Here is an 8,578-nt window from a genome sequence, read left to right on the forward strand (position 1 = left end):
ATATATTTTTTTTTTTTTAATTTGGACACTTGCTTTTAGAGAGAATGGCCTAACCCCATGGCCTTCCCTCAATCCTGTGCCCCCAACCCCAAAGAAAGGGGATGGAGGGCTTCCAGGAAAGGGGTTGGGAAAACAAAAACAGAATTTATTTTATCTAAGCTCTGTAGCAGGATTCCTGTTCCTCTTTGGCAGTTTGTTCTCTTTCCTGTATATGCAATAACAAGGTTTAAAAAAAATAATAAAGAAGAAGTGAGACTATTAGACAAAGTATTTATGTAGTTGTTTGATAACTCTGTAAATACGTGGAATATGAATGCTCTGAAAATTAAACTTTAATTTATTGAAAATTGTACATAGCTCTGTGTAAATAGGATTGCAACTGTCCAGTTTTGTTCTTGTCTTCCTTGAGTCGGTTTTATTTCCAGGTCAAAGTGTTGCTGTTCACACTAGGAGACCCCCCACACCAATCCCTACACCCTTTCAAAAAGAGCAGTCTGCGCAATTATTTTCTTCTTTTTATTTTCCGTGTCTCAGAGTGCAGAGAAAGTGCTATTTCCTATTTTAGCCAAAACTGAGGAGGGGCTTGGCACGTCCCAGGTTCAGGATTAAATTCCTTAAAACCTAACACCCTGGCCAGGGTCCTGAGACGGCTGTGGAAGGGGAGGCGAGGAGGTCTGGTTTCCTAACTTTTCTCTCGTGTTTGTGTTTGCGAGTTTCTGATTACCTCAAAACAGAGTGGAGTTTACTGCTGTTGTCAACTTCACGGCGTTTTGAACTGGTGCCTAGAAAGCGAGAAATCCACAGTTCCAAAGTTAGGTGCTCAGAGCTGGTTTGGAAAGGCAAAAACCCGTGAAGGTATCTTTTGTGTTTTAGCTGTTGACGAGTTCTTTGCTTTTCTGTGTTCTCCCCACCCCCTCTTTAAAACATCACTGAAATTTCAATAAATTTTTATTGAAATAAAAAAATAAAGTAGGGGCTTATTCTTCACACATTACACGAAGTACGCAGGTCGGTTGCTGGATCGTTGCAGTGTCTCTCTGTGCCGAGAGGACAGCACGGAGAGCTCCCGTGTACCGTACACCCAGTCGCTCCTACTGGCATTTTGCATGGGTATAGTATCATTGGTGAGCCGATGTTGATAATTACCCTCAGCTAAAGCATATTTTATTCATGTTTCCTTTGTTCTTTCCTGGTATGCTTTTTTTTCCTGTTCCAGAATCCAACTGTTGGTCACCGAACCCAGGAGACCCAGGGGATATAGAAACGTGTTTAGCTGTGTCTCCTATAGATACCTGTCTTGGTCCTGCAGGCATTCTGGGGCCTTGCCCTAGGGTCAGGCCTGGCAAGCTGGGTAAAAGTTGGTTGTCACCCTTACTCTTCACCCTGCCCACTGTCCTCTTCTGTGACATGGACCCCACGCTGCTGTCAACAGCACACCGCACTCAGCACCCAGGGGGCAGGCTGCAGGGCCTTTCCCACTTTTGATCTGGTCAGATGCTCACGGGGCAGGACCTCTCCCCAGGAGCCTAAGGTCCCCTCCATGGGGTCTCCTTGTCCTCAGCCAGACAGGGTGGAACTCAGGGATGCAGCCTGCTCCCAGGGGCTCACGGGAGGTGGAGTGCCTTCTAGAAGTGAACGCCCAGTCCCCACCTCCCCCCCACCCACCGCACCCATCCCCCGACGTCCAGCTCAGCCTCCACTGAAGAGGTGACCTTTTTCTCCAGAAAGCTCAGCAGGGACTGGGGCAAGGGAGACCTGCTGCCCTTTGGTAGGAGTGACCCCTGCTTCACCACAATTCCGACTCAGGCCCCGGTGCTGCCCAGGCCTTTCCAACACCCCTTCTTAGACCTGGTCAGGCGTGGAAGATGCCGGTCCCTGTGGAAGTGGTAGCTGGACTTGGCCAGCAAGGATCGGCACGCAGGGATTGGAGCCAGCCCTTCCCCCAGGCAGCTGCCCCGGGTCACCTGCCTTCCTCTGCTCCCACCAGCACGTTCTAGACAGACGGCCGTCCCCAAGCCTGCAGGTCTAGTTTGCACTCTGGAACTCCCTGAAGGGTTGCTCCTTCTCCTCACATCCCTCCTCTGCCCTCCCCATTCCTAGTGATTTTCCCTCCTGGGTGAATGGAGACCTTGCCCATCAGGGAAACTGAGGCTGGAAAGGCCAAGGAATGCCCAGGGTTTGCCAGTCACTCGTGACATATGCGACAGCTAGGCTGTCACAAAGAGAGGCAGGAGTGGCTGACTGGAACCTGCAGGAGAGGCAGTGGAGCTCACCGTCAGCGCTGGCGCTTGGCCTCAGGGGCAGAGTGGGGCCTCTGGGAAGCCCTTGTTGAACTTGGCGCTGCTCCTGAGAAGCAGGACAATGGGCTAATTAATTAAAGCAGGCCTCTGCTGGCGCAGTGCTAATGAAGACGAAGAGGGAGAGGCGGCAGCTCTGAGCGCTCAGCAAGGACCTCTGGGCAGGTGGGACAGCCAGGAGAGCCCCTGCCACTGTCAGCCGCAGAGGGGCTGAGCGGTCAGTTGTTTCTTTTTAAATGACAGTTTATTTCTTGTCTTGAGTGGATGCTCTCTGCTGACACCCCAACTCCAGCTCCCCGATGCCCACAGATCCCCCTTCTTACATCCTCCAGAGGTATCGTGGGTGTTCTGGTGCCACCAGACTTGTCTTGAGGATGCTCTCTGTTGACACCCCAACTCCAGCTCCCCGATGCCCACAGATCCCCCTTCTTACATCCTCCAGAGGTATCGTGGGTGTTCTGGTGCCACCAGCCGGGTACTTGCAGTCCCCCCTCCCTGCCTCTCCCAGTTCCTCCACCTGCCACCAGAGGGAGCCCCGCCGGCTCGAGCCCCGCCCGCCCAGTGTGTGAACCTAGGAGGGTCTACATGGCGTTGTAAGTTACATTTACACCCTTTTGATTTTGAGTGAGGTTCAGCAGATTTGGATGGATTCATTTCATGTCTTTGCCCATTTTTCTCTTGGATTGTTGTTCTTTTTCTTACTGATTTCTCCATATCACCTAAAATGGCCCTTTGTGAAATGAATTGCCAATATTTTCATGCTTTATTGTTTATCTTTTTTATTGTGGTTTCCCCCCCATACATCTACTTTTTATTTTTATGAGGTGGAATGCATACAATCCTTCATTTTACAGATTCTAGGTTCTGTATAATTCTTAGAATGATTCAAGATTATGGATTTTTTTTTTAACCCTACGCTTTCTTCTAGTAGTTTTACGGTTTCATTTTTACTTCTTAAATCTTTGGTCTATTCAGAATTCATTTTAGTGTCAAGGAGTGAGGCAGAAATCTGAAAGTCTCCCTTAAATGTCAATTTAGTTGTCCTGAGACGCTGGGTTGATTGTATGTTTTGAATTATTTGCTGAATAATTCATCTTTTCTTCTTGCATGTGACCTGTTCCCTTCTCATATTTGTATTTGAGCCTCTTTCTGGACGCCCCCACCCCAACACCTGACTGTGCACAAACTGTGTTACTCATTGTGATCTTAAGAATATAATGTGTTTTAGGGTCCAACCCAACCAGTCCTCCTCCTTCTGATTGGCTTCCCCGTCGATGTTGGATTGCTTTGGACGCGTGCTCACGTTCATTAGAGAACAAGGAAGTACACCGGACAGGTCCCAACCTGGGCTCTCAGCCCAGTTCCATTGGACTGCTTGTGCCCTTGGGGCTGGCTTTCAGTGCTCCCTGGAGTGCTGGACTGTGGCTCTGCCTCCAGTCTTCTTAGGATAGCAGAGTCACCAAAGGGAGTGGCGTAGGCAGGTGACCTCTCTGAATGCTCTCTCTTACCTAGGGGAAGAGAGGTGGTTCTGGTAAAGCTTGAGGTTTTACAGGGCCAGGTGTGAGTCCCTTTCACACATGCACGTTCCTAGGCAGAGCTGATCCAACCCTGCAGGACTGGCTGGACAGGCCAAGTGACCAGAGCCCTAGGCAGCACCGGGCAGGTGTCCTGGAGGGGAGATAAGACCAGGAGAGATGGCTCTAACCCTTTTCATGAGCTGCCCAACGAAAGCAGGACTCTTGGCAGGTGAGAAGCAGCAGCCCGTGGGTCCTTAAGCCGAGCCTGTGGATGTTCAGTTTAGAACCTAGAGCCTTAGCATTGATCAAAGCCTCCCCAAAACCTGGCCCCCAGGAGGCTGTTTGAGAGTGGCAGCTAGGATCTCAGGACCCAGGACGTGACAGTTCATAGCTCTGTGCCCAGACCTTCCCTCATCCCTCTCAGCAATACCCAGGCTCAGTCCCTGCTCCAACAGTGGCCATACTCCTGGGAGAGATGTATATGGTGAGGGCAGTGGCTGGAAGGCTGGTGGTGTGGGGGCACCAGGCAGTGAGCAGGGTGGACAGGCAGATCCTGGACGTCCAGGCACCAGCTGGGAGAAGCACCTCTGAGACGGGCAGCAAACCTCAGCCAGCTTGGTCTGTCAGCAAGAATCCCAGCTAAAACTATTCCCGTGTCCAAGATCTACTGGCTGCTCCTGCAGCCCCCTCAGAGCCCCCTCTTTACACGGATGCTGCCTGTGTGCCCCTTGACTGCCCTTGCCGGAGACAGGAAATAGGGCCCACTGGATTTGAGAAAGTCCTAGCCCTGCTCCCTGTGAGCCCCAGCCCCAGCTGCAGCATCCAGATGTTGCCTGGGGGACTCACCATTCCCTCGGGGAGCCAGAAGAAGGGGCCAAGCCAGCCTTGGAGTCCAGACACCAGCACTTGTCCCAGCTGGTCGGAGCCTCTTGCCCTCTTCCTGCTTAGGCCCCCATCTTGGAAGTGGGCCATGGAGCTGGGGCAGGAGTTGGGGGCAACGTATAACGCACCCCCCCCAACTCTCCAGAGATGGGAGGTGTGAGGGCCAGGCAGGGTGCATGCCCAGCACAGCAGGGTCCAGGACAGTGCCCTGTGGAAGGAAGCCCTGTGGCAGTACAGAGGTCACAGACACTGGGAGATGGGCATGCCCAGAAGGACCCTTGGAGATGCCGCCAGGGGCCAGGCTGTTGGTCCCTTTCTTATGCAGCCCCATTTGCTGCCGTGTATGGCTTTGATGAATAAGACATGAGGAAGCTGATGAATTATGGCTTAATATGCACCAAAATTGGGCAGAGAGACCCATTGGGGTGGGATTCCCCACGGGTGCAATACTGTGGGCAGCAGAAGGCCAGGACACCCTCTGAGGTCCCAAGGTGTGAGGGGGGCTGGTGAGAGGCTCCTGGAGGAAGCAGAGGCTGGAGTTGGTCCAAAAGGCTCATCTATTTAAACTCCCCGGAGTTCCGTTTCCTGTCTGTAAAAGGGGTGGTGGTAGGGTATCTCCATCTCAGGACCAATGGGACCATGTGCTTAGCAGGCCTGGCACAGAATCCTCTCAGGCCTCGGGCACACAGCCGCCCTCCGTGGTGAGAGCAGATGGCGGGCTGCCACCCCCCAGCTCCCTGGCACCGAGACCACATTCCCAGCCACCCACTCAGGTCGGTCACACTGGCACAACTCAGGCAGCAGGTGCAGGTTTGCTGTGTGACCTTCCAGCTTCCTTCCTGATCTCTCCTTGCCCTGTCCCAGAGCAGCCCTGGCTGTACGCAGCAAATACCAAGTTCCCATGCTTCCTCGTCCCTCCCTAGGAGGGCACCAAAGGCCTGCAAGTCCATGGGTATCCCACAGGGATGCCTGAGCAAAGCCATGACGGGCTTGTCTCTCCAGGAGGAAAACAAGCTCCCAGAGTCCTTGAAAGCAGTGACCTCCTACCGAGACCGCACCATTGTCCCTGTCATCCCAGGCCGGCCATAGTGAAGGGTGCCATGCCCCGAGCTGGATTCTGAGTGGACCTGCAGGTCTGAGTCAAAGCTCTGCAATCCTTGCCAAGACTCCACGTGGTCCTTTCAGTGGACAGAACAGGCGGACAAAGAAGGGACAATAACCAGCTGGCCACACCCAGAAACATTAACGTCTACCTTTCCACATACTTTGTTGAGCTCAGAGAGGCCAAGGGGCTAGACCAAAGTCACACAGCCAACGAGGGTCCTTTCATGTCCATCACATTGGTCATGGAGCCAAGTCCCAGGTGAGGCAGCCCTGTGGCAATACCAGACCTCACCAAAGGAGGGTATCGAGTTGGCAAGCTGGCAAGAAGCCATGTCCTACGTGTGGTGGGACTGGGGGTAGGAAACAACTCAGGCAGACGCCAGTGCGGCCACACAGGCCCAGCCCAGGCCGGTCATGACAGGTCCCTTCAGCTCCAAGGGCAGAGCTGTCTGCAGGCTCCAGCCCAGGCCCTCCCCTGATCCCCAGGGCCACGTGTCCAGAAAGCTTGGAGGACTCAGGTCCACGCTGTCCAAATGGCTTGTCATCTCAGCACCCCTGCTGGGGCTCCCCAGGAACAGATCGGCATGGACTTCGTCAAAGGGACAGTGCGGGCCAGGCTCCCCCACGGGTCTCTGGCTCTAGAGGGGTCGCCTCTAGAGCTGGCTGTGTCCCTTATCCAGAGGTTCCGGCCCCTGTCAAGCCCCCCCCGACCCCTCACTGGCTGTCAGCTGTCCTCCCTCCCTTGTCCTTGGGCCCTGAGTGGTGACGGGCGTGTGGCTGCCCATGGGGGAGTGCTCCGTCCCTCCCACGCCTGCCCGGCACCTGCCCACACCCTGATAAATACGCCTCGCCGAGTCCTCCTACCTTGCCAGCCTGAGAAGTGAGCTGTGTCCTCTGAAGCAGCCTGACCAGCCGCCCGGCCCTGTTTAGCTCCTCCTCTGTCCCCTCCCATAAGCCTCTTTAGCAGCTCACACCCACACCTCAACCCACACCCAGGAGTCCTCCGCCCCACAGGCTCAGCCTCCAGCAAGGTGGGCACTGGCCAAGGTGCTGATGGGGGAGGTTTGCAGGAAACAGGCTGTCTTCGTGCCTGGGCCCTGTCTTACCACACAGACCTGCAGGCAGGTGGGGAGCCCAGGCCCCAGCCAGGCTTGGCGGCTAGAGAGAGCGCCCATGCCAGAAGCCTTCATAGCAGCATGGCTCACCGTCCCCTCCCGCGCCCCCAACTACTGCAGGATGGGTGAGAGCCTTAGAGATATGGAGGGCGGAGTCACAATTTTCAGCCATCGAGAAAGCCCTGAGTCCATGATCACTAAGGCTACGCATGAGCCGTCAGCACAGAAATACTCTTCTACAAGGACAGACGTGCTGTCTTCAGATGGTCAGCCAGAGTCATATGATTGGTCTGTCTTCTGGTCTGAGGTGGCCCTTCAAGGAGGTTTGGTTCCTGTTCTGACTGGTGCTGTGTACAGGGCCCTGGAAGAAGGGCACTGGCCTAGAGGACAGGCCACGGCCCCTTGCTGCCTCTAGGAGCTTGACCTGGGGTTCACCATCTGCATAATGGGCGACAAAGCACCCATGTGGCAGGGAGAGCATTCACTGAGCCTCCACAGGGGCCAGTCTGTGGCACTCAGTGAGCAGCTGGCTGTCAGTGTCCACCCTGCCCTTCGGGGGACCAGGGACAGGGACACCTCACCTCCTCAGTGACCTGGAAATCCAAGGCTGAGCCAAGGGACACAGAGACGCAGCAGGCAGAGACGTGGTCAGGGCCACAGAGACGCAGCCAGGACAAGTCCGAGCAGTGCGGGCTCCACGTTGGGCCAGACGGCCAGCCCATCACGGGCACTGCCTCTGGTCCCCACCCCATACCTGATGTCTTGGCCCTGCATAGGAACCCTGGTGAGGTAGGAAGGTCATGAGCTCTGTGCTCTGTTTCTGTCCCCTAAGGCCACTGCTGAGGTCATGGGGCTCAGTCTGCGGGGAGGTAAAGTGTACTGGGCTGTCCAGTCACCAGATCAGGGCGATGCTGGCAGGGCTCCCACGGGGACAGCTAAGACTTCAGCCAGGGTTCTTCTGCTGTGGGGAGGGGCCCAGGCCCTGGCCGGGCACAGAGTTCAGCAGACGGGCTCAGCCGGCTTCCCCTCCCCATAAACTCTCTCCGAAAGGTCGGCTCCGAGGGGCCCCAGCCCGCTAGACTGGGAAGACCCAAGCCTGGCCCACCTGGCTTCCAGGGCTCCTCCAGGTGCAAGGGGACACTGTCACCTGAAGACCCCAGGAGTCATCTCCGTGCCGGGGAGATGGCCCAAGCAGAAGCAGGCGTGCCACTTCCGCCTGTATGTGGGCAAGGGTATGTCATTAGGTCTGGCGCCACAGCCGGGGCCAGTTTAGCGGGGGAGGGGGTGAGCAGGTGAACTCCGGGATCTTCAGAGTTTGGAGCCCCGGTCCCAAAGAGGGAAGAAGGGGGGGCACCTGCAGAGACGGAGGCAGGACTAGGCTTAGGTCCTTTCTCTGCGAGGGTGCAGAGGGCGCCGCAGACTCAAATGGGGTCTCCTGAACCCTCCTAAGCTTTGTTTCCGTTTCTTACTGCATCACGGGGCAACCCTCCCGCGGAGGGGTTCCGGGAGCAGGGGTCCAGGATCTCGCCGGGCGAGGCAGAGAGCCGGCCACGCAGCACGGCCTTCCCATCCCCAGGACTCGAAACAAAGGTCTCGTCCGCGTGGGGACCCGGCCAACTGGGCGGCCACGCCCTCGAGCCCGCGCCCACGGCCAGTTGCGGGC

At 55.7% G+C, this 8,578-nt stretch overlaps 1 long non-coding RNA gene across 1 annotated transcript; it reads right to left on the reverse strand.

Moving 5' to 3' along the window:
- Nucleotides 1–3,164: 3,164 nt before the first annotated feature.
- Nucleotides 3,165–7,012, reverse strand: LOC104859832. The gene is made up of 3 exons (XR_779495.2): nucleotides 6,665–7,012; nucleotides 4,661–4,904; nucleotides 3,165–3,805 (listed from the first exon to the last, which is right to left on the reverse strand). It is a non-coding gene; the product is annotated as an uncharacterized LOC104859832 (long non-coding RNA).
- Between the last annotated feature and the right edge of the window lie 1,566 nt (nucleotides 7,013–8,578).

Source organism: Fukomys damarensis, unplaced genomic scaffold (genome assembly GCF_012274545.1).
Source record: "Fukomys damarensis isolate Sample0158 unplaced genomic scaffold, DMR_v1.0_HiC HiC_scaffold_34, whole genome shotgun sequence".
In the NCBI taxonomy this organism is placed as follows: domain Eukaryota; kingdom Metazoa; phylum Chordata; class Mammalia; order Rodentia; family Bathyergidae; genus Fukomys; species Fukomys damarensis.